Source organism: Argiope bruennichi, chromosome 11 (assembly GCF_947563725.1).
Source record: "Argiope bruennichi chromosome 11, qqArgBrue1.1, whole genome shotgun sequence".
Taxonomy (NCBI): domain Eukaryota; kingdom Metazoa; phylum Arthropoda; class Arachnida; order Araneae; family Araneidae; genus Argiope; species Argiope bruennichi.
The window spans coordinates 38,530,038-38,556,002 of NC_079161.1; positions in this window are offsets into that span (position 1 = coordinate 38,530,038).

A 25,965-nucleotide genomic window follows, 5' to 3' on the forward strand; every position below is an offset into this window, starting at 1 on the left:
AGCTAATATTTTGTTATTACATAGAGGTAAGAGATGAATAGCAATTTTTGGCTTCTGTAAACAATATTTTTAAAAAAGATCTCAAATCTCATAAAATTAATCAATCGTAATCGTAAGCGGAATTAAAAGTCAGGCATCAAAACATAATTATATCACGCATTTAGTGTAACTTTTTGGATGCTGACTATATCTCACAATTACTACACACACTTACGATAACAAAAAATTTTTAAATAATTTTAATGATTAACGAAATATTAAATAATATTTTACATTACTACTATTTTTTCTAGTGTGAAATTGCTGCTATCTTTACTTTATATTTAAATGAAGGACAGAAGAGGTTAGAGGTTGAAATAAAATTTAAAAAATAATAAATTACAATCCATCTAAATATCATAATGTATAAATTTCTTGAAAATTTGGTTTTGAATATATATATATATATATTTTGAAGTAAGCAAAAGTATTTTGTAACAAAATAATATGCAAAATTTTGTATGAAATTCATTATTAAGTCACTATTTATGAAAAATTTATTATTTACACAGGAGGCGAGAGATTATTGGCTTATAGAAACTATTCTTTTATAAATTAATTAAAAAATAATTAATTCTAATTTTATAAATTAGTTATAACTATATTTTACGACTATTCTTTTATAAATTAAATGAACAATAGTGATTTTCCAAACAGTTCTGCTAAGAATATTAGTGCTATTCTTATATGGTTTTCAAAAAAATTTCAAACATAGAACGAACATAAGAAGTAAACCTAAAGTATACCTTTAACTATAAATATTATAACTATTCCTGTAATTATATACATAAATACTTGCCTTTGGCAACCAGCCGATTCGCCGCATTGGATAATAATGGTTATACTTACAGGATGCGGCAGAAAAACACAGAAAACAAATTTTAATATAACTTGATTAAAATTTAATTAATTAGCAAAATATAACAAATAAAAATAAGAGTAGACTTTTACGATAAATAAATTTAATTGGTTTCAAAGTGGTTGGATTTTGCAGTGATACAGAGGCGCAAACGCTTGTTGAAATTTTCAGCAATGGGCCGCAAGTCTTCTACCTTTAATCTATCCCATTCCTACAGAAGACATTTCTTTAGAGAGTCCGAACTTTTATGTCGTTTAGTGCAAGCCTTTGACTTCAAAATGGACCATACATTTTAATCATGGGATTGAGATTCGGCGAGTATTGTGCCCATTTCCCAGATGATATCACGTCCAGAAAATGTTCCTTCCACCACTCTTCTGTCTTTAGCCTTGTGAGCTGATGCAGAGTCTTGTTGAAACTCCCATTTTACATTTCCGAAGTGCGTTTTGGCCCACGAAAATATAAAAGCTTCTAGAATGTCCCACTGGTACACTTTTAGAATTTTTTTAGCTTCCTCATCCACAAAAACCAGACATGTTTTGCAGCTGTCGCAATTCCACCTCAGACCATAACCGAATTTGGAATTTTTGCGATGTTCACCAACAGCTGAAGTGCTTGGTGCGTCTACAGATCAGATCCTATAGTTCTAGGAGTTACGGACTTTTGGAAGGTAAAAGTGCTTCTCATTAATGAAAAGGAATCTCTCTCAATGCTGAGATGCGGTCCGCTTCAAAAGTTTTCGGCGTTTTTCGACCCGCACTTTGTTTTCTTCAGTGAGAAGCTGAACTTTCTGGACCTTGTAAGAATTCAGTTCTAGCTCTGATTTTGCCATTGATTGCTCTGACCAGTCCCTTATTTTCAGTTCACGAGCGATATTTCTCATGGCAACCTCCGAATTTCATTGCACTTGCTTTTTGATAACCTACGGCTACTGAAAGTGTTCACCATACGTTTTAGTTCACTTCCTAAACTTTTATCATCATTGCCAAGCTCTTTGAAACGATAGATTGCATCAGACACTGTTTGCCGAGGCCCAATTAAGTAAACGAATGACATCATACTGTTCGTTTTCCAACTTTAAAACAGAATATCTTTTGCTTGGCATTTTAAAAAGGCCAAAAATCAGTACATAAACTAAAAGATACATTATAAAATATGTTATAATTGAAGTGGTAGACAAAAAGAAATGAACAAAAATTTAAAAATAATTAATTAACTTCTATTCTATGATGTAATACTTTTGTCCGAGTTTTTGTGCCACACCATGTAATATTTGTTAAATCGTTTATATAAAACTTCACGCTATTATTACATCAAAATTATCAGATGCAAGTTTTTTTAATGGCTTTGGAAATTCTCTGTTCATTGTACATACAAAATCTTCTAATAGAAAACCATGACAATAGCACTATTAAATACAGTTAATACATTTTCTAAATTTAGCGTTATTGTAAATTTATTATTTCTTATCAATTTTCTGGTATACGAAGTATACAGAAAATATTTTAACCATCAAAAAATTCAATTTTGACAAATCTCCAGATTTTAGACCTTTCTGAGTGCGATAAAACACTTTTATGCGTGTCTGTCTCTCCGGCTGCGTTTTTTAAATTTTTTTAGTTTAGTTTAGTTATTTTAACGTCCTGTTGTAAAGCAACACTAGGGCTATTTTGGGACGGACCTCGTAATTTTGAACCGCGGTCAGAGGACGAGGACGACACCTGAGCTGGCATCCCTCTCTCCACGCCATACCACACCAGCGGGAGGACGTTTGGTCTGACGGATTTAACGTGCAACAGACCCCCTTACACGACGGTTCTTCGGTAGAATCGGGTCTCGAACCTGAAACCCTACGGCTCACAAGCCAAGACCTTACCACCAGGCCACCGCGGCCTGCGTTTTTTAAAAAGTAAATGCAAGGAAACGTTTTCTATGGTCTTTCACAATACTTACAATAATAATTCAATGAAACAGTTTTATTTAAGGCAAATATGGTTTAATATGTACAAGATATCTACTCCAATTGGAGCCCAACAGCTAATTTGTAATCCTTCAGTAACAGACCTATCTATATCTGTTAAACAAATTGTGTAAATGAAATTAATAATTATATTTTTACTTTTATTTAATTTGAGTCAATAAATGTTGATGCATTATGAATTTTAAATTTTTACATATATCTTGTGCCCTGTGAGTCATATTTAACAAAATGTTTTTAAGACCCTAATATTTTAAATAAAAAGAGTTGCTCTCCAATCAACTGAATCAATCACCAAAGCTGACATCACTAAAAAATTTCAACATCACTATTCTATAAACGGGTGATTATAGATCACTTCAACAATCGTTTCAAAGAAGCCAATCATCTCCCAGGGTTTCTCAAGAGTGTTTGGCATAGATTATAAAAATGTTGATTGTTCTAATATTGTAATATTCAAAACTTAATAAATTGGTCAGATTTGATCGTAGAAGACACGTTAATTAATTTATTTAAAAGCTGGAATGTTAAGGATATTTTTGCAGAATATGATTCCTTAGGACCAAAGGACTGTCTAAAGTTTATATTTCATAATTTTGTAAGCACATTAAGCACTGTCTATTAATTGCTCTTTCCTCATTTCCACTTTAATTTAAAATTGAATTTTATGAGCACTGATAGAAAATTGGAGAGAAATGTATGCGTAGTCCAATGAACAAAATGGCTTAAGGCTTACATAACAGTATAGGTGAATTATATGACTATCAAAACTTGAAGCTTAAAAATACTTTGATGAAAAACCTATTATGAGTGTATAAAGAATTAATTGAACATTTTAGCGAGCATTAACACTGGCGGACCGGTTGGTCGCCAAAGTACTACAAAGTTCTAATACTTTTCTAATGGAATCACAATGTCTTTAGAAATGTAATTATCCATATCTGTAGTTTTCTAATTGCACCCTGTCATTTGCGTTAATGTAATTTCACTTTTTGATTCCACATGTTTTCAGATAATAAGCAAAATCTTTTTTTTTTTTTTTTTACATTCAACAGTGGAAGAAAAACTCACGATCAAATATTTGATGAAACAAAGAAGATGGTTTGAATTACATTATGATATTGAAATACTTCGCTGAAAATTATTCTTAAAAATTTAAATTAAACAAATAAATATTTTAAAAATTTTCAGGAGTATTAGAGCAAAAATTAAATCGCTCTTATTAAAAAAACAATTATTTATACTCTAAATTGGTGCAAAAATCATTTTATGCGCAACAATTCTTTCGAAGCTATCACAGAAATATCTCGCTTATTATGGAAAACAAAATATACAACGGAAATAAACTAAATTTGGAGAATAAAACCGGGGGAAGCAAATTATTTTTTCAGCAGCTCATTTCTTGACTCAAACAACACAAAATATAGTAAAATAAAAAAAATCATCATATCATGATCTAAAAAATATATGTAGTCTTTATATCGCTTAAATCAGTTCTCTAATAAAACTATATGTTTATTAATAAATGTTTAGAAATTAGTTTTTAGACTACGATTACAATATCAATCCTGTGTTTAAAATTTTGAAAATACATTGAACAAGAAAAATAAATAAATAAAAATGGACATGTGAAATTACTCCAAAGTTTTAAACTTGTTTCAAATTTTGAGCGAAATTCGTCAATAAAAAAGAAGTCCTTCTTCCTATGAGCATTTAATTTTTAGAATGAAGTCAAACTTACAAAGATTTAGGTATTACAATTAAGGTCGAATTTACACACACACACACACACACACACACACACCACACACACACACACACACACACACACACACACACGCACACGCACACCACACATTAATTGCTAAATCATTAATATGCCTGTTACCACTCATTTACATAAAAAAAAGTACATTTCTGATAGTTTTATTGTTTTCCGATCGTGTTTCTTCTCTATTCAGTGGAATAAATAAATTTATACTATTCTTCAAGTTGTAGCGAAAATATTGAAAAATATGTAAACAAAATGCGAAAATCCAAGAAAAGTATCAACAGCATTTAATAGTTTATTATTGAAAAGAAAAACTATTGAATTCTAACCGAATAATGTTCAATTAACCCATATTCACCAACTGTTCATTAAACCATTTAATTAGAAACATTATGGTGAAATTAATTCAATCGAATGTCAGTCATTGAATTCGTTCAACAGCAAAAAACAGTAACAATATTAATCTGAAGCAATGCTTTATAACTGAAAACTTTTACATTATCAAATTATATCTTGAGACATGAAATCTATTTACATACTTATTCATATACAAATGAATTATTTAAAAATGTTTTGTACTCCATAGAAATCTAAACAATTGAGTAGATTTTTTTTTTAAATTTAATTTAGAAGGAAATTTTATTAAGATTCCAGGGAATTAATTAGCAAAGACTTTTTGAAGAAGAAATGATGTCCCCATATATCACCTTCTATTTACATGAAAATATAGATATGCTGAATCATTTTATATATTTGCCTCCAACTTGCCTTCGTATAGTTTAAGAAATCCTGTATGCGATTATTTTAATGTTCATAATTTGTAGGAAAAATTAGTTTTCGATGACTTCTAAAAGTTGTTTTGTATTATCTATAATTTCCTGAAATGAAAAAAGAAAATATTTTTCTACATATTATCATTTCCTTTAAAATAATGCGGCAGTTAAAAGACTCTAGATTTTATATAAAAGAATTTTCTACATTCAAATTCTTTAAATGCATTTATAAAATGGAATGTCTTATGTGTGAGACGATGTTTCATCCAGACGAAGAAATCAGACTATATCAGAAGGCATTTACAATACATGTCAGAATTCGGTTATTTCCGAGTTAAAATTTTATCTGGGGGCACGGCAGCGCCCCCGCCAAGTCGAGCAAAAACAAGCGGCACGGCCGTACATCCTTTTCTCGAAGCAGTTCAGACCATTTTCGACCCTGTATAACTTTGTTATGGATAAAACTAGAAGCCTGAATTTTCCGAGCAGGCATTATATAAATACCTTATATTTCAAATTTCATTAAATTTGAACCAGTATTTTAAGAATTATAACTAGTCAAAGTTTGTGAATTTTGTCACTGACTGACTGACTGACCGATCATCAAAACTCTAAGGCACTTCTAGCAGACATAGAAGCTTCAAATTTAGAAAACAATAAGTGTTTAGTGTATAAATCAAGGAAAAACTAAAATATCCGTGTAATAATGGACGGATCAATAAATTTTTCGAAGTTTCGAGCATTATCCATTTTGTCGGTAAATTCGTCGCCAAGTCGCCAAATTTGTCACCAAGCTCTAGGATCACTGGCTCGGCATCCGACAGCATCCAATACAGATTAAACGGTCTTTCTTATGAAGACACTATTTGCTCTGGGAAGCAAAATTACAGGTTTGTAACAATATCTAATTTGAAATAATTCAATTTGAAGCTGCAAATAATTCTGTAGAAGCTGCAAACGCAATGGGTGACTTTTAGAGAATCAATCTGGTAGAAGAAGAGCAAACTGATCTTCAAAGTATGATCGTAAAACTTAATTCCGATCAAAAAAGAGTCTTCGATATGATCACAAAAATAAAATGGACACAACTGATAATAACGCTGACGTTTTACGCTGTTTTGTGAGTGGAACTGGTGGCACTGGAAAGAGCTTTTTGATAAAAACTCTGAAAGTTGGTTTAAGAAGTATTTAAACAAAAAAGTGGCAGTTAGTGCTCCAACAGGAATAGCTGCATTCAATGTGAATGGATTGACTATACATAGACTATTGCAGCTGCCTGTAGAACACAAGCAAACACCGAAGTGCAAGCCACTTTCTGGTGAAGTGCTCCAAGTTCTGAGATCAGATTTGAAAGAAGTAGTGTTGTTTATCATAGACAAAGTGTCGATAATATCCAATGTTACTTTAACATATATTCATTTACGCTTACCTGAAATATTCGACACAAGCGATGATCAGAATGGGTGGTTTGGAAAAAAACATCTTGTAGTTTTCGGAGATCTCTTACAGCTTCCGCCAGTAAGAGAAAAGTGACTTTTTGAAAAACTACCAACTGCTGAAACTAATAAGTTGTTAGGTTCCTTCAGGATACCGAATCTGTGGATTGAACTGTTCATATACGATGAACTTACAATTAAAATACGACAGCTCAATGATTCTGACTTTGTTGAAATGCTAAATAGAATAAGATTAGATATGACTACACAAAAGGACCGCGACTTACTCTCGACTAGATTAATAACTCTAAAATCCAATTCAAATGAAAACAGATTAATTGAAATAATTGAACACCTCTCAAAACTTCCTGATGATACCGTTTGCTTATTACCAACAAAAAACATGTGTCAACAATTAAATACTGCAATGCTTAAATCTCTTCCACATCCCGAAATAAAACTTACAGCTGTAGATAGCATAGATTGCCCCAGATACCTCACAAAAACCAGATACTCACACTCGTGAATGCATAAAAAAATATGAAGACGAGGCTTCTATGACTGCAGGCCGGGAAGAGAACATAATTATAAAAATAGGAGCAAAAGTCATGTTAAGGCGAAATATTGACGTGAGGCTTGGTTTAGTTCAGGGTTCTATCGGTATAGTGCAAAGAGTAAATGTTGATTCGGAAAATACAAAAATAATTAAGAAAATATGTATTACATTTAATAAAGAACCTGTTTACGAACTTAGTCCGGTCAAAATTAAATTTGAAATTATTAATAGAGCTTATGTTCATCGCGAACAGTTTCCCATATGTATAGCCTATGCTATAATTATACACAAAAGTCAGAGTTTAAATCTAAATAATGCACAGATGAATATCGGTCCTGCAGTATTCACATCCGGTCAAGCCTACGTGGCAATTTCGAGAGTTATAGGTCTGGACGGCTTACATCTAATAAATGTCGACTTTGGAAGTATTAAAGCGCAGGAATCCTCAATTTGTGAATATAACAGACTAAGAAGCATTTAGCGTTCAGACTTGTCAAAAATTGTAACATCAAAGCTTCCGAGAAAAACCCATAGAGACAGGGAGTGGGCTATGAGAAAAACTGTAGCTGAAGCTCAAGAAGTAGTACCGGAAAAGAAAAAGGGGAAGACTACATACAAAAATAAGAAAAGGACTATCTACAAAAAGAAATGAGATGGCATCAAAAACATAACTTATAAAAAAACCAAGTCTCGCAACTCAGTTCTTCTATCGTAAAAAGTTGTGAGATCCATGTAATACCAAGTCGGTCAATTTATTTAGTCTCTACTTAAGGGTCCTTCTGTCTTAAGTTATTACGTAATTAGCTATCCTAACAACATCTTATAGTGACCATATCAATATTAAAAATCTTTTATGGTTTAAATAAATAGATTGACTTGGCAATCGCCCTAAACATTCTAATTTTATATAATATGTTAATGTAATCTAATTTAATGTAAAGATGCATTGTGTTTTCATGCGATGGCCAAGTCAATGTATTTATTTAAATCATAAAAGATTTTTAATATTGATATGGTCACTATAAGATGTTGTTAGGATAGCTAATTACGTAATAACTTAAGACAGAAGGACCCTTAAGTAGAGACTAAATAAATTGACCGACTTGGTATTACATGGATCTCACAACTTTTTACGATAGAAGAACTGAGTTGCGAGACTTGGTTTTTTTTTACACGTTATGTTTTTCATGGCATAAACATTTACATCTTAAACATCGCCGAGTATGGCAATTCGTGAAATTTAAAAATAAAATCGCATATTTTGAAACAGTCAGTAAAGGAAAAATCGAATCATTTTATTAACCAGCTTGAAGTAATATATATTTATCTAATCATTAATTTGACTGTCCTATTTCGGAAAAATTTTATGTTGAACACGTGTTCAGATCCTGACGATTTACGTATAATAAAAAAAAATTTTGGTATATACTTTATAACATACCAACCTAACACGCTTACTTAACGTTAACGAACAAAATATCAAAAAAAAATTTATATATAGGTTAGGTATGCATATGTGTCTGGATTATCTTTAAAAAAAAGAAGAAAAGAGCACCTTGAAATTACAGAGAATTTAATCAGCTTTACTACTACAGGAAACATATGATTGAAAACTTAAATATTTTGTTTAAGTAAGTTTACCATAAAGACATCTGCTAAATTTATACACCCATACGTATCCTAAAATAAAATATAGTTTATTAATTAAGTTACCAACCAGAGTCATAAAATCATACATTATTCGAGAAAAATCTACCGTGGCTCTTTTTAATGCTTCTATTGTCCATAAAGAAAAACAAGAAATGCGCACAACAAATTTTATGGAAATTTGCTCAGCTTTAATTTTCTAAATCTGATGGTATAAATAGGCGAAAACAACACGCAAACAATTAAATGGTGGCCCTCGAAAAATTGGGGAAAAAATTTAATTGCTTCTCTAACTTAACGAGAGAAAAATATTTTTTAACCATCAAAGGGGGACTGTATAGTAAGAAAATAAGTAAAAAATATGATACATTGTTTTGGTGATCCAACAATTTAAAATATAAATTAAATAATAGTTTTATGCCCAAGTATCGAAAGAAATCAAACTGATAGTTTTTAAAACAATGTATCGACCATTCATCAGCTTTCACGCCCATCTAGGCTACTAGAGCAAAACACATATTAAAGAATTAAAAACTGCAAAATAAAAAAGTTCGAAAAATCAATAAAATACCATAGTTTTTTCGGAAGATTCGAAGAGATCTTCAACTAAGTTCAATTATGATATTTCTTTAAAAAAATTTTAAAAAAAACCTGTATAAAGAATTTTTTCTCTAAATTGGAAAAGCCCTTGAGGAAATAGAAACCTATAATATGAAATATCCACCCCCCCCCCAACAAAAAAAAGTGAAGTAGATTTATTTGTATCCCTCCAACTAGGCAAATAGAGCAAAACACATATCAAAGAATTAAAAACTGCAAAATAAAAAGGTTCGGAAAATCAATAAACACTGTAGTTTTTTCTGAAGATTCGAAGAGATCTTCAACTAAGTTCAATTATGATATTTCTTTAAAAAAATTTAAAAAAAACCTGTATAAAGAATTTTTTCTCTAAATTGGAAAAGCCCTTGAGGAAATAGAAACCTATAATATGAAATATCCCCCTCCGAAGCGAAGCAGATTTATTTGCCCCTCCTCCACCTCTATCTAGGCAACTAGATCTAAAACACATATTAAAGTTTAGTTTAGTTATATTAGCGTCCAGTTTAAAAGCAACACTACAGCTTAGGATGGACTTTGTAATTTTGAACCGTGGTCAGATGACGAGGACGATATATGAGCTCAACTCACCCTCTTCAAACTTAAAAACCCCAACAGCGTGAGGACGTTTGGCCCCGACGGATTTAGATTTCACCAGACTCGCTTAAACGACGGCTTTTTGGTGGAATCTGGAATCGAGACTGAAGCCCTTCGATTCCGAAGCCAAGACTTTACCAACATGCCACCGCGGCCCAACATATATTAAAGAATAAAAACTTTACAAAATAAAAAGGTTCGAAAAATCAATAAATACCATGGTTTTTTCGGATAATCCCAAGGGATTTTCAAATAAATTCAATTATGATTTCTACAAAAAAAAAAAAAAAAAAAAAAAAAAAAAATCTCTAAAGGATTTTTTTTTTCTAAATTGGAGAAGCCCTCGAGGAAATAGAAACCTATAATATGAAACATTCTCCCAAATCGCAGCAGATTTATTTGTCCCCCAAACCCCAATCTAGGCAACTAAAGCAAAACACATATTAAAGAATTAAAAATTACAAAATAAAAAGTTTTAAAAAATCAATAACACACCATAGGTTTTTCGAAAGATCTGAAGAAATTTTTAACTAAATTCAATTATGATTTCTATGAAGGAAAAAAAAACCTTTTAAAGAATTTCTTTTTTTAAACTGGAAAAGCCCTTGTAGAAATAGAAACCTACAATATGAAACATCCCCCAAAAGCGAAGCAGGTTTATTTGCCCCCCCCCCCTCCCATCTAGGCAACTAGAGCTAAAACACATATTAAAGAATTAAAACTACAAAATAAAAAGTTTAAAAAATCAATAAACACTATAGTTTTTTCTGAAGATTCGAAAAGATCTTCAACAATAACTAAAAATTACAAGATAAAAAGTTTTTAAAAAAATCAATAAACACCATGGTTTTTTCGGAACATCCGAAGAGATCTTCAACAATAATTAAAAATTACAAGATAAAAAGTTAAAAAAAAAGATCAATAAACACCATAGTTTTTAAGGAAGTTCTGAAGAGATCTTGAACTAATTTCAATATTGATTTCTAAAAAAAACATCTCTAAAGGATTTTTTTTTTCAAAATTGGAAAAGCCCTTGAGGAAATAGAAACCCACAATACGAAACATCCTCCAAAAGCGAAGCAAATTCATTTGTTTCCCCCATATTTTCATGCCGTACCATACTAACTTGACTCCAACTCGAAGCAGAATTGGAGAAATAATAATAATAATAAAAAAATAACTAATAGCATTATGATCATATTTTAAATTACTACAATTTCTCTTTTTCACTTTCTATTAATAATTGAGGTACAGATTAAATTTATTTATCTATCTCAGATGAATGTTGTAACAGTACTTCCAAAATCCTTACATAGCTGTTCTTGTAACGAATTATTTTCATTGGAAAGCAGATTAGGAACCCTCTAATTCAAGAACTCAGACAAATTATTAAATATCGGTGACCATTTAGATGAAAAATTCATTCATAATAAATGGGCGTACAAGTTTCGGGTGCAAAATCTCCGTTGAATCCATTTATGAGAACTGGAATTTCTATTGAAAAAATACACAATTGACTTGAATAAATTAATTATATTCGCATGTATCAAAAAGTAACAATACAGTTTATATTAGACTGCGTTTAATACAGCTAATAAATTATAATAAGGAAAAAAAAAACAGTCCTAAAAATACCTAACATTTCAGAACTATATATTTGGTTTCACTTTTTCTGTTTCATATGATAATTTTAACCCCTTAGCTGCCACGAACCCATTTGGAATTTTACATACATCGTTCGGGTCAAAAATATATTTCGCAAACCCGAAAATTTAGTTTCATTATATATATACACCAGTCAGTATTATATGCAGCAGAGAGTATATATTTTATTCTTCATTTTTTTTTACAACATGCAATCAAATTTCAAATTCGTCTGTAAGTTGAATGGAACAGAATTGCTACATTTGAAGCATTATATTTTTGATTTGGTTTTTATATTATAATAAAATACCGTACATAAATATGTAATTTAGTGGTTGTATAAATATCTATTACTTAAACTTTTTTTTTATTTTATTAAAAAGATTTTATTGGTCATTTTATAACGATAGCTTTTTTTCAAAAATATCAAATATTTTCAAAAAAAAACATAATTTGAATATAATTATACTGTTATACAACTTCACCTACACACACATATTATATATATTTATAACGTATCAAGCCAAAAGTTTTTTTTAAAAAATGTCTTTAATGGCTTAACGTGAAAACTATAATACAAGAGAAAATATAAAGGAAAAATTCAAATTTTATTTTTAAAAGAAGAAAGATTTTTCCCGAATTTTATTTGCGTAGCAGATATAATCCAGATTAAAATTGATACTACTACTTCCCATGAATATTCCATTTTAACATGGATAGTAATTAGTTCCATAATTGTTCGTCTATAATATTCCCAACTTTTAAGGTATTAATTTGATTAAGGTATTGTGATGAAAGCCAGTTAACAGCTACTCTACCCGAGCAATTGTTTTTGTATCGTGGTCATGTTACTGGTCTGCAAACCACAAAGTCCCAGGTTCGATCCTCGCTCATCTCAATTCGCCACAGTATCATTTAAAAGAGGAAAATCTCAGTGTTAAAATAATTTAATTGGAGAATACTGCGCCCCCCATACCCCCCCCCAAAAAAAAAGACTCAGAGTCCGTCCTTTTTCACTTTTTCGCATAACGAAAGTATTAAAATCGTGAAAAAAATTCTGAAGTATGCAAGAAATTTCCATGATTCCGAGGTCTTCGAATCCAAAGACGCCGATTCTCTGAATTCTATGGTTCAAATGCGGAGAGTTCAAGAAAAAAGAATCAGGACATGGTTTTTACAATTAAATTGTGAATTTCCTCAAAAGATTCCACCGAATTCTTTAAGGTAACAATAAAATTATTAAAAAAATGCGAAGAGCTAGATGAATGAAATTTAACCTTTTATACTTTCCCAAAAATTTTTATATACTTATCTAATTTTGGGTCATAGTGATAAAAGTTTTCTGTTTTTAATTCACATTCATTTACTTTAGAAATGTATACAAGATGACTTCAAAACACAAAAAGACAGATAAATGAAATTTAATCATAGGTGAGTATCGAATTTTGAACGCAAAAGTTCTAAAACAATCGGGAAAAAGTTATAATACAAAACTGAGCACAGAATGAAATAAAACTTGGGGAAAAAATGTGAGAAATTCAAAGTAAGCATATCTTTGAAAGTCAATTTAATCAGTTATATCAGCAAGACCATGGAGAGAGATAAGCATTTAGATAAATGATAACTTCAAAACACAAAAAGATTGATAAATGAAATTTAATCATAGATGTGCGTCAAATTTTTGAATGCAAAAGTTCTAAAGCAATCGAGAAAGAACTATAATACAAATCTAAGCGCAAACTGAAATAAAACGAAAAAATATGAGAAATTCAAAGTAAGTATATTTTCGCTAGTTAATCTAAGTTATAATAGCAAGACCTTGGAGAGATATATCTAAATGGTCGATTACATTTTTGAAATATTAAAGTTGAGCTTCACAAATTATAGTACAGTGACTTTATATTATCAATCCAATAATCGGACTTCGGGTTTCAATATAATGAATTATGAACATTTCATTATGAAAGATCAAAGGTAATGTCCCGAAAAAGAATTCAAAACATAAGTCACATTTAATGAAAATTTGACATTCATGTAACAAAAAATTGACATATTATTTTCAATAGTAATGTTACCTATGTATAGAAATAATTGGATTGGAGAATTCTTCAATCTCCAATCCTTTACATGTACTTTAGATATTTTTTTTTCTATTTTTTTTTAATACCGCAGCGAAAATTATTTGATAATGAGTAAAAAAATTAGAAAGATTTCGGCCATTTTTTTCTAACATTCATAGTAAAATATTAAATGCTCGGAGAAAATGTCGTGTCAAAAGCATGATTATTAGATATATTATATATCAGTTATCAGAATTATTTTTCCTCCCGAACGCAACTGATACAGTGATAATTGATTTATAATATATCCTATAAACCTGTGTTTGACGTTACACTTTTCCCGAACTTTTAAAAACGAGACAGAAGCCATATATTAATTTTTTAAGATTTCTAGTTTGTACTACTTCATGTGTACACGAAAATATTGTTCCCACAGAATTTAAAAAAAAAATATGACTATAGGACACATCATTTATGTTGCATAGAAAAAGTTAGAAAAAATATTTGTAGGATTTACATCTATAAGACACATTATTTCTGCTTCAGGTGACTTTAGACAAATATTTATTTAATACCGAAAACGGAGCCAGATTTATTTTTCCTATATTTTTCCGTATTACAAATAAACAAATATGATAAAATGGGGGAAAAAAATTTAAAATTTAACATATTTTACATAATCAATGTCAAATAAATATTAAAAAAAAGAAAGAAGATTGAGAAATGTTTCGGAGAAGAAATCTTCATATTTACTGAACAATATTTCTAACACGAATCAATTATCAATAGAAACCGGAAAAAGAATAAATAATGCTAAATATACTTCAATGGAGAAAGAATAATCAAAAATCGGAACTATTTACTTACACACTGACTTTTAGTCAGCTGAATGAGCATTCGATTTATGTAAAAGGAAAAAACAAATTTCAAATGTTTGAAAATTTTGAAAAAAAGAAGTAATAATTTAAATCTTAAAAGTTTGCATATGTAAAATAAAAAGATAAAAATATTTAGAAAAATTATCTAGGATTTTCGAGCAATATTAGAAATTTAGTAAAAAAATTCAATTTATTTACATCAAAATTAAATTATAATCGTTAAGAATCGAATAGGAAAGAGATTTAAATTCATAATTCCATATGAAAAATGCAAACTAATTTCCTTAGACCTCGAAAGGCCCAAGAAAAGATCATATTTTCTTATTCCAGTCAAGAATTGCAGAAATACTAAGAACGCTAGAAATATGTAAATAGGAATATAGTCCCTCTTGCCTTTCGAAAAATAAATAAATAACTGCTTTTTACAATGTCATGATTCATTCGAAATCATGTGTTTTCCAAAAACTATTTTAAGAGGCAATGTTTTAGAGAGCCATAAAAGAATCACAAGATGAAAAGGAAAATATTCGTTAATTGGATTCTAGAAATACACGAAGCAGAATTAAAAGTATTTCCACCTGCGGGTGTCACGATTTTTTAAGTATAAAAGGAGGATCGAAAATTGGTTAAAGTACGTTCGGTTGAACAACTCAGTTATTCAACCATGAATTGGTTACCTACTCTAGCTTTTGCGATTCTACTGCTACCAGTCTAGTACAATGCAGGTATGAAAGGTATAACCTTAAACCAAAAATGAATACAGGAATTGAGCCTTCCTGTTCCAGTGGCAATTCTAGCACTATACTGAAAGTTAAAATGTATAAATAGGAATATCGTTTCTCTTACATTTCAAAAAATCGAATGAATAATTGTTTTTTTAATGACAAGATGCATTCAAATCGTGAATTCTCTTAAAATTATTTTACGACATAACGTTTTTGAGAGCGATAAAAGAATCACAAGACAAAAAGGGAAATATTAATTGGATACTTGAAATAAAATAAAAAAGGGACGGCAGTATTTCCACCCGCGCGGTGTCACGATCTCTCAAGTATAAAAGGAGGACGGATAACTAGCTGAAGTACGTTCGGTTGAACAACTAAGTTATTCAGCCATGAATTGGTTAACTACTACTTTCTACTTCCTGCTTTCGGTACAGTACGAAGCGCATTAGCGATTACATCGACATTGAGATCGGTATTCGGAAGCGATGGATCCCAACAGACTGTCTCCAACGTGGTACAGAGAGGTTCAGACGTTGGCCAGTACTCTCGGCGTTGACGGAAATAGCATGTCCATAATAGAGTTACAAGCCGTCTCTCAAATGCTCGCCGGTTCTGACACCTCTGCTTACGCTCGAGCATTCTCAAGTGCGTTGTTCAAATGCGGGAGTTCTGAATGCATGTAACATTGACACATTGGAATGCCGAGTCGTCTCAGAAGTTCTGTACGGGGTATCAAGTGAGGCGCAAGGTGTTGGCATCAATGTATAGACACTGGTAGTGTACAAAGTGACATTTGTTCCAGAAGTGGCTTCCTGTCAAGAAGCATATCGTCCACCAGTTTCTCTCAGACAGCAGCTTCTTTTATCGGTGGAGCTGGCTACTCGGGATCTTCTGGCTGCACTGGACTTTCCGGGTACACTGGACCTTCTGGCTACACTGGGCTTGTGGGCGGCGAAGCGCAGTTCGGTTCCGTTTCAGGCCAAACCTCTTACGGTCAAACGTCAGGCTGTGCTGGATTTTTTGGTGTCCAAGATGGTATAGGTCAACCAATTGGGACGCCATCTAGCCTGACCTCTGGTGCTGGACAAACGGCTACAGCATCTCTCATACGTTCTCTAAATTGACCCGTTGGATTGAAATCTGGCTCTGCTGCTTCCAGAATTAATCAACTAACATCATCTCTAACGAATTCGATTGGCCCCAATGGCGTTAATGCTAATGCTCTTGCTCGAAGTCTTCAATCTAGTTTCTCGGCACTCAGAAGCTCTGGCATGTCTTCAAGTGATGCTAAAATTGAAGTTTTATTAGAAACCACTGTTGGTCTGCTTCAACTCTCGAGCAATACGCAGATTAGAGGAGTGAACCCGGCAACAGCGTCTTCAGTAGCGAATTATGCTGCAACGCCTCCTGCTTATAATATTTAAGCTTTTATAATTTTTTAAATTTCCAAACATACAAAAAATTTTAAAAAATGAATTAATTTTGACTTTGATTCTTTAAAAAAAATTACTACTTGTCTTAGAACTAATTCCAGTATTAGCACGTTTTATAAAGCATATGTTTTAGAAGATAGACAAAAAATATTACACCACTATTTTAAATTTTAAAAAAATCTTAGGCTTTCGAAAAAAAATATATAAACAAAAACACTATACGGAAAAAATGAATTTAAAGTTTTCATTCATTAATGCCACGATATAAAATCTATACAATTTGTCTGTAACAATCTATACAATTTGTCTGTAACAATCTATACAATTTGTCTGTACAAAGTGTTAATTAAACTATTCTATATTATTTAAAATAAAGAATTGCAAAAAAAATTAATAAATAAAATATTATGCTTGTTTAATGAATATGTAAAAAAACCCCTAAGAATGATCAATGTTTCAAAAATCATAATCATAGAAACCTAAAAAATGAATACATATCTCAGAGTTCATTAAATGCATTTTTCTACTATAAACAAAAATTAACAAATATATAAAATTAGAACACCTTAATTTTCATTGTTTTAGAAGCCTTAGCTTGTCGAAAATTTGTAAACAGCAAAAAACGGAAAAAAAAAATCTCTAATTTAAAACTTTCATTCTTCTAAGGAAACTAGCATGCAGACAAAACAAAATGATCTACTTCATTTCAGTTTCATCATACATCAAAATTTTTTCAATAACTTAAAGGGACTCGATACCCTGAGAATTTCGGAATATAAACGAAATTATCGATTTTCAAATTTTGGTTGAAAAATGATCCTTAAATCTTTGACTTATTAATCTGAAAATTTCAAACCAATTGGACATGTATTTAGTGAGATATGGAATTATTTTATCAAACGCGATATCTGGTGCCAAGCCCACTTCCAGTGTTTACATCAAACATATTTCACGTGTAAGTAGCCAAGTCGCTTACTTTTTCCCATGAAATAAAAAGGACAGTTGTTTGATACTGTAATGGTTAAATCTTTGCTTGCTTATAGTTTTACTGCTTTCGCTTTTCATTTCGATTGAATTTCTCAATAGTTGATTATAATCATCTTCAAAATGGCTAATTTCTAACTAATGTTCTAGAATTGTTGCTGTGTATTAATAGATATTTGATGAACAGAACTACAGATCATTTAATAAATATTTTGCCGAAAAAAAATTTATCGAATAAAAAAAAATGTGAACATTTTCTTTTTCTTTTCTGATAATCCTTACATATGATAACAGTCATTAATAAATATAGTAATATATATTAATAAAATTGATATCTTAGGACTTACAAAAACCAAATTATTGTTCTGAGAAAAAACCAGCTTGATTTGAGCTATTTTTATTACAATTTTATTGTGTTGAAAACTTTAAAGCTGTTTATCTTAGTTTGATTTTTTCCAAAATTATGTCTGCTACAAAATGTTAAAAGTCGATCACATTTTACTGTAATTGCATGAGTTTCTTCCGCCCATTCTTAAATGCATGCTTTAAAGAATTAGAAGTGGATTTGTACAAATTTTAATTAGAATTTTTTCTAAAAATGTTCAAAGTGAAAAAAAAACTTATACTTTCCAAAAAAAAAAACCCAACATTTTGGGAATTTTTTTTCAGAAACTTACATATATATCAAAAATTCGATCTCTGATTCTGTTAAATACATTGCAAGGTCCCTTTAAAAAATGTGTCGGAAAATATTTTGAAAATTGTACAAAAAAAAGCATTTTTAAGCAAAGAATATTTTTTTTAAATCTAATATATTTAAATTTGTAATTTTTAAATCTGAAAAATATTTTAGAAATTTAAGTTTCTACACAGTTAATATCTATCTATGACACAATTTGAAAAATTTGTTGGAAATGGTGAAAAAAAAAATTGGGGTATCAAGTCCCCTTAAGAGGACAGTGGCCTCTATGAGATACTTTTGGGAATTATTCAGTGACGGTTATGAAATTTCTTATGCATGTTTATTAAAATATAAATACGTCAAATTTCTTAAAAAATACATTTCACAACAAAATATATTATTTTTAAAAAATTTAAAAGATATATAATTTTTGAAATTTTAAAATATTTTATGCGTTTCAATTATTATTATTTTTTCCTTATTACCCAATGTAAATTTATTTGGAACAAAATTACGTATGATTTTGTAATTCCAATTAAATGCTAATTTTTCAGAAATATTTTTAGGCACACTTATTGAATTTTCATAATACTTTTATGTTTTTCTGAACTAAAAATGACTTTTAATTATCTAAAAAAAAGCTCATAATATAAAATGAATACCCATTTTTTTAATGTTTGACCGAAATCTTTATTATCAATTTCCTTTAATTTCTTCAAAAATTAAAACACCTGGAACATTTCAAAGATATTTAAACCTAATTACAATATCATTTAGAGAAAATTCATTAAGATGTACTTTTTTCCCTCTTAATTCTTCAAATATTTATTTTATTGAACAATACATTTACAACGCTATTTTAGGTGAATATGAATATCTATTTTGGTGATGAAACGAGAAAAATAAAATTGTACGTTTTCTTCCATTTTTGCCTTTTCAAAGTGCACTATCCCCTTAATAAAAAATGCATGTGAAGCTCTAAAATTTTACAGACACATTTAGATTCAATTTATCATATTTTTTTGTTGATTTTTTTAAGTACTGTTCCGCCTTTTTAGGAAAATATTATGAAGATAATATAAATAACTCAAAATTCTTCTAACGAATTAAGCCATAACCGCTTCATCTCTCTCTTTGAATCCGAATTAATTGTTCAGTTGGATTATAATCCACGTACGCACATCAACGGGAGAAAACGACAGAACGCTCCGAAGCAACCACGTGAAACAAACTCCAGGAGACATAGCAACGCTGGATCACTAAAGAGCAGTGCACGTTTTCCTCTCTCAGACCCGCTGCATGTTTTTCTCCCGTACGTAAGTTATGCATCGGCCATCTTTGAACAGAATCCAAAATATAATTTGTATGACGCTCAGTGTTATTTAAGATGAAGATATCAATAATAATTTCTCATGTATAAAATAAGTACCATAAAGCAATATATTTTTATCAATTTGAAATATGAGATTATGTTGGAATTCAATAAAAGAATAACATTAATTTAGATAAAAACTTCGGTCAATCCTAAAAGGAAGAGTATTAGATAAGTATATCATTTTAAATAGTTTTAAATTTAGGATTATGTCACTAAATGCTCTGAAGAAAATTTCACTTCTTTCATACAGTAAAAACATCATATAAATATAGGATTATGTCAATTTTTTGAAATGCATAATATTATATATTCCGATGAAATCTTCCCCTCTTTATGAAAAGAAATGCAACCAATAGGTGATATCTCTTCAATTAGTTTTGCATTATATAAGATATCCTTACGTAAATAGCATTAAACATTCAGATGAGAGCTTTCTTTCTTTAAGAAGAGCATCATACATGGTTATCTCCTCTTACAATTTTCAATGAAGGATTAATGAATCGATTTTTAGTGGTCACTTACTTCATTTTTTAATAATTTCTCACCGATATTTACTATTGTTGTTAATATAATCTTTATATTATTATATTGTTATAGTATTGTTAATATTGAACAGTGTATTTAAATCCACAAAATTTAATTTTGTGATTAAACTTTTTAATTTGTACGAAAAAAACTTATTGTATGTATATTATATTAATGTATTAAAAAGTAATAGTTTCTGTCAAAGTTAAGATTCATGTATTAAATTTTATTCGATATCATGCATTGTTGCCATCACAAACTAATCATATACTCAGAATTTTATTCCATGTAATTCCTTAAAAAGCATTTAAATAACAAGTATATATATATTTTTTTCTTGTTTTTCCATCAGTTTTGATAAGATCAAGAATGTAATAAAAATAATAATTTAAATTTTGAAAATATGAAAATGAATTTTATTTTTGAACTACATGCATTTATAAATAACAAAAAATGAGTAAAAATTCTATCTCTTCTTTATTACTATTATAAGTCTAGTGATATTAAAATATATAAGAATATTGCCTTAGGAACTGCAGCATACAGTAGTTATATATCTCAGAATTAAAAACATGGTGAAATGATTATTCCTTAATATTTTTCCACATTTTATTTTCCATGATAATAATGCTATTTGTATAATCAATAAAAGTAGTTTCGTCTCTATGTTAAACAACTTTTCAGTCCCCAATAATTCTTCATTTATCTTTCATATCTTAAATGTGCAGAGGGCTCATGTGTGACGTATCAGGTGATTTAGAAGTATTGATTGTGAGATAAAAGTAACTGACTGATTTCAGTTTTTTTGTTTCTTGTTTTTAAAGAAAATTTCATGTAGTAGATTTAGATGTATAGTTGATTGCTTTACCTTTATTTTAATTTTTTCTATTCATAATATCAATCAATTACTTTATTATTATTTTTTTAATTAAAATGTTACTGGAATTTTTATTAAGTGAAGATAATTCCATTCTTTAATGTATTACAGCACTAAAGTAAGAATATTTACCTAAAGAATGTCTATGGCTATTTTGTGATTCTACTTTCAATAATTTATTTTCAATACATAAACACAATGTTGATCATTCTCTACATTTTGATAATTTTTTTTTGTTTTTAATAAATCAGTCTTTATATTAAGTGAAAATAATTCCATTCTTTAATGCATTACTGCTTAGAATTAGAATATTTATCAAATAAATGTGTGAGTATATTCTACAATTTTATTTACAGTTATTTGTTTTCGATATATAAACGTAATGTTGATCATTTACTACATTTTATTATTTAAATTATTGTTTTTAATGAGTTAGACTCTTTATTAAATGAAAATAATCCTATTCTCCAATGTTCTATAAAAGAATAAGAAAGCTTGAAAATTTTATGCAACTCTTTTTATGATTTCATTTTTATTCATTATTTTCAATTTAATCAAATTGTATCTAATAAGATCTCTGCATTTTGTTAGTTTAGATTTTATTTTACTCTAACCAGACTTTTTTTAAACTTAAAATAATACCATTCTTTAAAATATTTCTCTAATAAAGTAAGAATATTCATATGAGAAATTTATCAAGTTTGGTAGTTTCAGTATCATGGAATTTTTTTTTTACTACCTGACTTCTCTCTCTCTCTATCTCTGAGAGAGAGAAAGTTAGAGAGAAGCCTGAGAGAGAGAGATTTTAGTTCTAGTTTAATCAGACTTCAAATTAAGTAAAAGTAATTCAACTTCAAGTTATGTTTTTTTCTTTAAGGAAAAATGCATTTTTATAAAAATAAAAAATAAAAAACTGTTTTGAGACAAAATTTTTTTTTTATCAATGGTTTGGTCAAAATATTTAATTGCCTAATTTTATTAATGAGAATCTCATTTAATTGCTGCTATTTTGGGATTCAAATTCCAGTGGATATTTTCTTAAGTTTATCATAATATTGACCGAATTCTAAAATTTGTTCATAATTAGTTATTTTATTTTAAAGTAATTGGCTAAAATATATTGTGAAGAAAATTCCATTCTTTACATTACTTTAAAAGAGTAAGAATAATCGCGTAAAAACACATATATATCATTCTTATAATTTTATTTTCAATGATTGTTTTTAATTTAATCATAGCATTAATCTATTTTTACATTTTTTTATTTTAGTTTTATTGTAAAAACGAATGAAGTAAGAACATTCGGATACATTTAAATGGCTGAACAATGCGACAGCATTAATGAGAAATATGGTTGAGTCCTGAGGGCATCAACGGCTACGGTATAACCCCACACGGAGGAAGCATATCCCGTCATTGGTATGAGGTAGACAACTCCACACCATTTCTGTACCGACCAGGGCGAAGAGAGCCAACCACCATTCCGGAAACTTCTCTCTGGAAGTGGCCCCCATTGAAGATTACTTTTATTGTAATCAGGCGTTGAATCAAGAGAAGTAATTTCATTCCATTAAAATATTATTCCTTATATTTTTATATTTTGCTTTATTCTTTATATTTTCATACCACCTTTGCATAAATACCAATATTCACTAATTATTAATTATCTATTCAACATTATATTTAATATGGGAAAATTATTATATATCTTTGAAAGGTCTCGATTATATTTTACATTGGAGAAACACAAACCATGAACTTAACTATTGATATTTAACAGTAAAAAATATGATAGATATCACTTAAGCATGCCGTTTGATTTGTATTCATAACTTTCTCATCTAGAAAATTTGAGTATACTTAGACTAAATTAAGCATGTTTTTTTTTTTTTTAACGTTTGCTAAAAATAAGGTTTTAGGGTTCATTTTTTATTAACTAATTAATTGTGTAACAATAAAATCTCTTAAACAAATTTAGATTTGACGTACAGTTATTCATTAAAAATCATTCAAAAATTGTGCAAACCGTTAAAGGCGTTCAGAAGTTGCTAGAAAACTCTCCACCGATAACATTTCAATGATTATTTGTATTTTTTAACATATTAACATAACAAAAAAATTCGTAATTTGTATTTTGAATCAAGTTATATGCCATTAGTACGTAGTTGCAAGCAATAGACATTATAGCTATAAAAAGTTGATGCATATAGAATTATCTTTTTCAAGTTACAACTGATTCCATCAGACAATGAGTTAAAAAAAGTTAGGCAGCGCATTAGTCTGAGTTAAAAATTTTTCTTATGGTACTTTTGGACTGTTCCGTATTCTTGTTACCGTGCCCTTTTAGAGACACGTGATTTACTCCAAAAATTCGACTAAATCAATTTCCGAGTAGGAAAAGTCAGTGTTTTTTTATATATAAGTATAGAATTTCAAGTTAAAAGAATTTTAAATAATACCAGCCGCCTTCAGCGATCAGTTGGTTCGCTAAAAATTACAATTAAATACTTCATATAATTTGCTTTTAATGCAAAGTATTTTTAAACTTTAAATTTTGAAAGACTATTTTAACAGCTTACCCTACACCGTTCATTATGAAATGCAATTGCTTAATTTTTGGTTACTTCTCCAAAAAAAACTGAACTTTAATTTGAAAAATGGATGTGGTTAAACGTGAACTAAAACAAAAACATTCTTCTTGAAATAAAATATCATTATTTTAAATATGAAAACAGAAAGCAGAATCCCTTAGTATGAAAATTTTCAGTATTTTCTATTTAAAAATGTATGTAATAATTCAAATGATCATTCAATAAAAAAAATCATTAATTTATCAAAAAAAATTGAATGTATTATTACAATAATATATCAATTTTAAAGTGATATTATATATTTATAAATCTGATTACATTACATTAAGGGGCGGCAGTACTTAAAAAGGATTATAAAGATATTTTTCATGATGTTTCATGACATAAAAATTGTTAAATGTAACCTTTAATTATAAACCTTCTCATTGTTAATAAACACGCCGCAATTTTATAACTCCAACATTAACAATGGAATAAAAATCAAGTTTGAAATATTTATACAAAAATTAGCACTATTTGTATTTCTTTAAAACAGTAAAATACATTGTTATAAAATACACTTAAAAATGCTTTTTAATTAAATTATTATAGAAAAATATTGAACAGCAATTGAATTGGTATAATTGAAAAGATAATTTCGTGCATTTTAGGAAAGTACAAAATTCATTTAGTGCTACAATACTTAAGAGAGTCATTGCTGAAAAACGCAATACATTTTTAATTAATGTCGTTTTGAATTGCACATTCTACTTTACAAAATATACTTCTGCAAGATTTCGTAGTTTTAGGTCTTAAGGATTTCCTAGCAGAACGCCAAAACAAAGATTCATATTTAATATAAGACTATATCATTTCTGCTTAATATTAATTCATATTAAATAGTTAAAAGATTATTAAAAATAATTTATTCACTTTGTGAGGGTAATGTCTTCCGCATTCTAATAAAATCTTAAAACTGCATTTAGTGATCTGTGTTCGATTCATAAGACTGCATATTGGTATTTATAAAAATTTTATATGGAATTAAGTTACATATTTGTTGTGCATTTCCTTTTTGTATTATTTTAAAATTGACTCAAGTAAGTAAACTTTATTTTGCAAGTACATTTTTTTTTCTTTCCCGATTACAGATCTCAAGTATGCAAAAGTTTAGAACGAATTAAAAAAATTATTAAAGGCAAGCACATAAAGATGCCATATCAGCTTGCTAATGTATTGAATAAAAATGAAGCCACTTCAGAATCTACTGATGGCGACAAACAGGATTTTACTTTCAACATCAAAAGACCATCAGATGCTCCTGTTGATTGAGCATATTGAAAAGGTAAAAATTTCACTGGCATTTTGGTAAGAATAAAATTTTAAAATTATCTTTCATAAAAATTCATATTAGGTTGTTGTATATTAAATGAAATTCCACATTTTTATTAAATAAGGTTTAATCGTCATAGAATTGAATACTCACTATGCGAATCACATTACATGAAATATCATTTACATATTTCATAATAACTTATAGAAAGCGAACTAAAATAGACAAGAGAATAATTTCTTTCACATAGATTTTCGAATTCATAATTACAGAATTAGACACACAAAACTGTGTTTTTTGTACAGAATATAGTACCCAAAACTGTAAACCACACATTTGAGGAAACAAAGTATTTTCGTAAGTGTGTATTATTATTCAAAGAACAACTAGAATATAACAGGAAAAAAACGATTAGCAACGATTAATTAATGATCAACGATTAATTAATCTGAATTCATTCATTATTTTATAGATTAAAACCCTTGCACAATTTATTAAAAATGGAGACTAGCTAATATTCTGAATTCACTATTTAAATGTATGGAAGAAAAGGCATTTCGAAAGAGTTACATATATAATACAAAAGATACATTTTGCAAACATTAAGAACTGAAAGTTTATCTCCG